Genomic DNA, 7,520 nt, shown 5'->3' with positions numbered 1-7,520 from the left:
AAATACACCCAAATTTGGAAGAAACTTTGGAATTGTTGAATGGTTGTGGTTTGAATACTGTTTCTTAGGTTTTTTTTCTTTTTTCTGGACAAAGCTTGTCATCCAAAAACAACATGAATCTTATTCGATATAGTATAATGTTATTTTAATCCTTGAGTATTACTGGATTTTGTTTTTATTGGCATGAGTGACCAAAACAACTATAGATACACTAATACAAATGCAAAGGCTAACACTAATACTCTTTGAACCTCCATGATAAAAAATGATAAATTATTTCAATAAATAGGATTTGAGGATGGAGCTTGTGGTCTATCAGCAGAGGATCCGCTGAATGCAGGTCCTTAAGTTATATCCTCATAACCAACAGAGGCATTCTTGTTATAGCCATTAACTAGGCTTGCTACCATTTGCATCTCTTGCTCAAAAGGTCATAGTAATTATACAAGATAACCACCGTTGGGATTTTTGTGCCTATGGTCCTACTTTGAACTTTGTTCACAGCTTGTGATGCTAGTTTTAAACATCTATTAGGCTTCCCATTTAGCCCACTACAAGATTCAACAATCAAACCAAGATGAAATTGGGAAAATCATCGTATTTGTCATCAAATCACAACCTGCCTATGTAGTGTGCATAAACAAGAGTAATTAGGATGCTAATAAACATGTTTCCAATGCTAAACTAGGCTTCCTGGATTTAAGCTTGGGGTTGATAGTTGAGTCAGAAATAACAATCCAAACCAAGAAATTGATGCTACCCTAGATCTTTCAAGAAATTGGACAATGCATATGACCTCTGGCTTCACACTCGATTGGCTTTAATCTAATGAAAAGGATGGGATCTCACATAACTATGAGAAGCTCCCACTATTTTATTCTGAAACTAGAGCTAACCCAATTCAAAATACCATTACAGAAATAAAATGTGGATAGATCCGCACTCATGACAGGGGCTACAAAACAGTTCATTGCTCAGTGTAACAGGGGATTGACATTCCCAAGGCTAGTCCTTACTGAAAGTCAATCCCAACCATGCAAGGTTCACACAATTAATCATTAATTGTTATATATACCCACTTTAGTATACCACTAAAGAAATAAAATGTCACCTTCCTGGGTCAGTTGGGAAAAATGACTGAATGGGCCAACCAATAGACTTGACTTGAACATTTGAGTGTTAGCGTTGAATCTTATATGTCCAATTTTTGGCGAAGTTATTCTCAATCACAAAGTTTGGATAATTTCCAATTTCACTTCTAACTTGAATGCATCATATTTTTATTTGATAATTGTAGGTGAATTCATTGCATGGATAGTATATATGGTGGTGTAGAACTACCCCTCCCTTTCATTATGTTTCTTGTTTTATATGGAGGTTGAAATGTTTATGTCAGTCTAATTATGTGATAATTTTTGTGTTCATTTAGTCTACTCATCATTCTCTCTATGGGTGTATAAATAGACTAATGTCTCTTTATTTTCTCCCACTCATACTGCTGTAAAAGTATCTTCACAAGGATTGGAGACATTATGAAAATAGAAAAGATCTGTGATTTCTAATTGTGATAGAAAATTCTAGCATAAATGCCATATAATTTTTTACTGTAATCATAATGTTTTATATGGAAATCAATGGATATGATCATTCAGATGTGCTTGCATATTTTTCCATTTTTTTTCTTGACACGAGAATTTGGATTATGTTGCCTTTTGTGCAGTTCTTGACTGCACCAATTTTTGTTGGTTCATCCCTAGTGGAACACCACGCCCCTGCAAGGGGAACCTTTGATTAGTGGAAGCCATCATGGCAGTTGACTGTGAAGCCAGAGGTCACATGCCATTGTCCAATTCCATGAAAGATAGATAATTTTCCCAATTTCATCTTGGTTTGATTGCTAAACCAAGTCAATATGAGCTTTCTGGGTCAGAGGAAGAAGGGTGTTTCCCTCACCAGTGTTCAATTCCCCAAAGTGACATGTTCATCCCTAGTGAACCATCACGTCCTTGCAAGGAGAACCTTTGATTAGTGGAACCTTTGAGAACAACCTTATAAGGAAACTAGAAATAATGTTAAAATAGAAACAAGTTTGTAAAGGCTACAAATAAACCATTTTGAGACTAGTAATGGATTTTTACAAAAACCAACCAATTTTTTGCTGAAGCGGGATTGAAACTCCAAGGACATGTCATTTCATGGATCCGTTGCATATTTATATCAGCAGAAAGTTGGATAACATATATATTTTTTGAAATTTTGTTATTAACACAATGGTTTTGTTGTTGACTGTCTTGAACTTTGCATTCATATAGAATCTGGGTTGTTGGGAACGATGTACTTATCTTGTCAATAAAGGCATCACTTTTGCAAAAACAACCAAATATGGATAACTCATATCAATGTACTCTGTTTGTAAAGTAGTATGAGACTTCATTCATGATTTTAATTGAGTAGTCCAGTTGTAGCATTTTATGTCTAATTTGTTTGATGTGACAGTTAAGTCTCCTTGACCTTATACACATTTCCTATGTAAAACAATGTTTCTGATTCTCACTAATGTCTTTTCATCTTTGTAGACATCTTCTTTTATATGATATGGGAAAATAGTCCAATATGTAATATTGAAGTCCAATATCCTCGGGCTGATTGGGTTGATCGGTGTCCTTTGCAGCCTTGTAAACGATCAAAATGTGTAACCTTGCATATAAGGTTCCTTGGATGCACAAAAGTAGGGATGTGATGCATCGAGATAGCAAGGAATAAAAGTAAAATTTAGTTTTGCATCATTACAACACACACCTGTACTAATATTATTCTTTACTATTATATTTAAACTATTGCTTTGAATCACAAAATCATATTGGAACTTATACCCGTGAACCTCTTAGGGAAGAAGCCACTCCTTAAGATCTTTATGGCTTTGCGTTTCTTTCCAATTCTTGATGCTTTTTCCACTTACTTTAATGTCAAAACACTCTGCATATTCCCCATGCACTCCATCCATATATCATCTAACCTTTTGGAGTATAACACATTCAATATTCTTTGTATCTAAGAAAACTGGAAAGTGCCAGAGATTTCCTCTTGTTGAGAGCATTTGAATACACCTTGTTCTTACAAAGAGACAAACTTACCGAAACCTTCTAGGAAGTTTTACCAAATGCTTTCATTATAACAAGTTCAACTTGTTCCCTTGAATTTGCCAAATATTTCAGGTAATGAGAGGATTTCCTTTTGTCTTCCTCTGAGTTTTCTCCAAGCATTCAAGGAAAGCAATATTTGCTTTCAACATCCCAACTTGATCATGTGTATCATAACCGATATCATGGCAATAACAACAATGGTCCAACCAATCAATTGGTTTCTTGTCCTAGAGAAGACCAACTTGGTCCTTCCCACTTGACAAATTCGTCCCCCAATAGTTACCATAACGAGGAAACAGTTGTGAAAGAAATGCTTTGGGACCTCTATGATAAGGTAGCTTGGCCATGTAAGGTGTGAATGGAGGCATAAAAAATTATGAATCTACTACTTCAAGTTGTTTTAATTCCACCTTTCTAACTTGCTCGCCAGATTTAGCGTTCCATGGAAGACCCATCCCTAGAATATGTTCCCAGATCCCAAGCCTATCCTTCTGAGATTTGTTGTTCTTTGTTGTTCCATGATTTATATTTCTCTCTGGCTTAGGGATGGTGTCAATGACTCTTTCAATTTGATGTATCTGACAAAATTTTTCCCAAACTACAAACTTTTCCTGTGGTGGTTTGTTGTTATTTGCTTTTACCCAATTCCTATTATATTTTTCCGAAGAGGCTTTCTTGACTATGCCCTTCCCAACTTTTTATATGTTTCTTGCTTGGAGATGTTGGTTGTTTCATTTTTATGTATAGGCAAAAATTATTCCCAAATGCAATGAGGCTTTTGCTTGGAAATGTTGGTTTTTTCATTTCAATTTATTTGCCAAAAATGTTCCCAGATGGTTCGTGGTTCTTGCTTGGAGAGGCTGGTTGTTTCATTTGATGTGTCCACCAAAAATGTTCCCAAATGTTGTGCATTTCTTGCTTGGATATGCTAGTTGTTTTGTTGTGATGTTAGATATGCGTTATGATATTTTAAAGTTGTTTTTCCTTATACTAATATTTTAAAGGCCTAAAAGTAAAGAAGAATGGAATGGTTTATGACTATTCAATGAATTAGAAGTTAGTGGAATAGATTAGGAATATATAACTGATTTTTTCAGGTCTTCTAAATGTAAAAAATGTTGCAAAAGTGGAGTTTATGCATTGAAGTGTCATGCTTTCCAAATCTAGGTCGAGCAATTCTAAAATTTGTCCTTCACAATATGGAAACATATCATGTTCTCCATGGAAAGAGAGAAGTTCCTGGAAGGACAACAAACAATGACACATACTACATTGCCCTTACTGAAGGGCTAAAAGTGGGAAAAAAACATGATTTCAATGATATTGAAGTCTTCACCAACTCAGAGGAAATATGTAATCAAATGAAAGGCATCTATCGGGTTTGGAAGGACAATTTAAAACCTCTTTATAGGGAAGTAATAAATTGGAGTTGTCAATTTCAATATTTTACTATCGATTACTTTGCAAACATTCAAAATATGTCTAGTGATATAATGTCCAGAGCATTGTTAAGTGCAGACATAGATGTCAAATATGACATAGGATCACCATCCACTGCAACAGAAATCATTGATCATCGTCAAGATAGGTCCCCTGTATGCGAATAGGTTGTTGTTATCATTTTTCTTAGGTCTATCATGTTATGGTTCTTTCACTAAAGAAGAACATGTTAATGTATTATTTTTCCCCAACTTGCAATGATTACGGTTTTTTGTATGGGTGACAAATTTATGGACAAATGTAATATATTCCATGTATATGGACAAATGTATTTTTATAAAAGTAACCGTTTCATGGTCTTGTCATTGCCATTAAAACATTATGGTGTTGTCTAACTGAGTTTTATCTTCTATATTTTTGGCTGAAATCTTGTGAAATATTTTTTAAGTCAAATCATTATTTAATTTATATTAAATATCATTTTTGGGATTCAACTGCGTTAAGTAATATTAGATATTATTTAATTTGTATATGTGTCAAGATGCCAATAAAACAATTTTGGTCTTTGTTGCTAATGAGGGAGTAGACTGATTAACAAAGGGGCTTCTGACACAAGTCTTGTTACTCATTGATACTAGTATTTTTTCAATAATCGAAAGAAAAATTGCAGACTTTGTCCCATTTCCCATTACCTTGAAATCTATATTGAATTTATTCAGAATGATTAATTATTTATGATATGCCCAAAATCATATGTTTTGGGTTGTTATGCCTAGTTTTATCTAGGTGTAACATCACGAACCAATATCACGACAGAGGTATAACTCTTAAATTTTCTCATGGTATTGTTTTTTTTGGAATAACAGACAAAAATTTAACTGTTGAAATGGATGTTTTTCTCATCCTTTTAAAGAGAATATGATAAGTCGTAGTTACATCAAAATAGCCTTCTCTAGATGACAGTATGCTGAGGAGGGAATGTTGTGCAACTATTTTGGGTTCTCGTGCATCACTACACAAGGTTGTGGAGCATGGTAATACCTGTAGTTGTTCAATTGCAACTCAGTTTTGGTTTGGTTTTAGTCTAATTTGGATCAAAGTGGTTACAATATGACTAGTTATGACACACATGCTTTTCTTCAAAATATTTTTGATCCTATGTTGGTGCATTGCATGAGGTTGTGGTTATTGGTGGTTGGAAAAGTTTGGCCATGCTAGCTTTTGTTCACAAATGTTTTTAACTATTAATGGTGTAACATTAGATGTGATTGTATTGTTGAGGACTTGTATTGTAATCAAATCTCTTGGTGCCAATAATAGGTTACCACATACCCTATACTAGATATCTGAAGGACATTTATTTTTTGGAATAAATTGTTTTCTTTAACTAGTATATGAATAGTGATTGTACATTAGGAATTTTATAAAAAAGGGCTCACAAAAACAACCACCAAAGTAAATTAGGTGGGTTGGAAACAAGTTGAACAAAACTAGTTTTTTCTTTTATATATGCTTGATACATTCCTGAAATAGTTAAACTATTTCACTTGCCTTGAAAATTATTGATGTTGTTGGAATCAATTGACATCTCTGTTATTTCACTTGCTTTAGACATCATTGATGTTTTTGGCACCAATTGACATTTCTGCTTTAACTGATGGTGCCTCCACTAATGTTGTAAGTATCTCAGTAATCTCATCCATGGTGGGCTTGGCTAATGAATTTTATTCAACGCATGACTTTTCAAGTTTGGCCAGGGCCAAAGCCTAGTCTATGGCATATACTTCATGCAATGAAGGATCCATCTAGCCCTTCAATTCTTTTGTTGGATTGTTGGCTTCCAACAGAGTGCCTATGGTTTCAACCAAGAGAACATGTGTTCCCTTCATCATAATGGGAGGCTGCCCTGATAGAATCTCAAGCAACACAACACTAAAGACATAAATATCAATCCAAGTAGGAAAACGGTTGAAGTATCACAACAATGTGAAACCATTTACAACAAATTCAAATCTAAGTAGGAAAGGATGATTTATTATATAAACATGAAATGTACATTTTTTCAAGGGAAATCGTCCTCTCTCTCTGCCTGAGAGGGAGAGTGAGGGTAATTACAACAATATTCATAGGAACATATCCATTACAACAATATTTGAACTTGGGTGGGGGAGATAACAACCATTTTGCCCAACCACCCAAGGTAACCCCAATTGACAACATGAAATGTACTTTTAAAATCACTACTATAACATTGCTAACAACAAAAAAATAAGGCATTAAAAGGATGTCAAAATTATATATTATATAAATAATAGAAATACATTTTTTGTTGGGAAGTATTGCAGAAGCCCATATTGGGAAACCTCCTTTGAAGTGATGATGAGAAATTAAGAAAAAGGATCCCATTCTAGGAAACCTCATTTAAGATGATAACAAAAAAAATAAAAAGGGAAACCTCCTCTTAGATGATTATAAGTGATTGTAAGAAATAATAAAAATACTATTCCCATGTCCCCATTCCCCCAATCTAGACAAAATTGTTATGCTTCTTGTGGGTGTTAGAATACAATCACAATATCTTCTTGAAGCCATTAAATATAGTTATAGTATAAGGTCACTTATAGAGGTAATGGTTCCCATTACCATATCCGTCTACCACTTCTACTTGTCGCTAACTACCTCCCAAATATCTTGCAGTGTCATATGTGTTCTAGGGATTTTCTTAATTTTATTATGTGGGAGGTTGTGCTCAGAACACACAACTATCTATCCTAGATCTAGTTCCTTAGCTCCACCTGGGCATCATCATAACCAAGGGAGAGCTCATCATTGGCTAACTTTTTATTATAGAGGGGATTAGAATAAAAAAAGAGCAACATCATATAAAATTAAAAAAAAATATAGCTATAAACATTAAATGCAAATCAAAATTTATCC

General features: G+C 34.2%; 1 pseudogene; it reads right to left on the bottom strand.

Moving 5' to 3' along the window:
• Positions 1–3,211: 3,211 nt before the first annotated feature.
• Positions 3,212–4,079, bottom strand: LOC149194446 (uncharacterized; annotated as a pseudogene).
• Between the last annotated feature and the right edge of the window lie 3,441 nt (positions 4,080–7,520).

The sequence above is a fragment of the Pinus tabuliformis genome, chromosome 2_2 (genome assembly GCF_031772625.1).
Source record: "Pinus tabuliformis cultivar Carrire ecotype Pingquan chromosome 2_2, CPIR1, whole genome shotgun sequence".
Taxonomy (NCBI): Eukaryota; Viridiplantae; Streptophyta; class Pinopsida; order Pinales; family Pinaceae; genus Pinus; species Pinus tabuliformis.
This window is presented reverse-complemented; position numbering and strand designations above follow the sequence as displayed.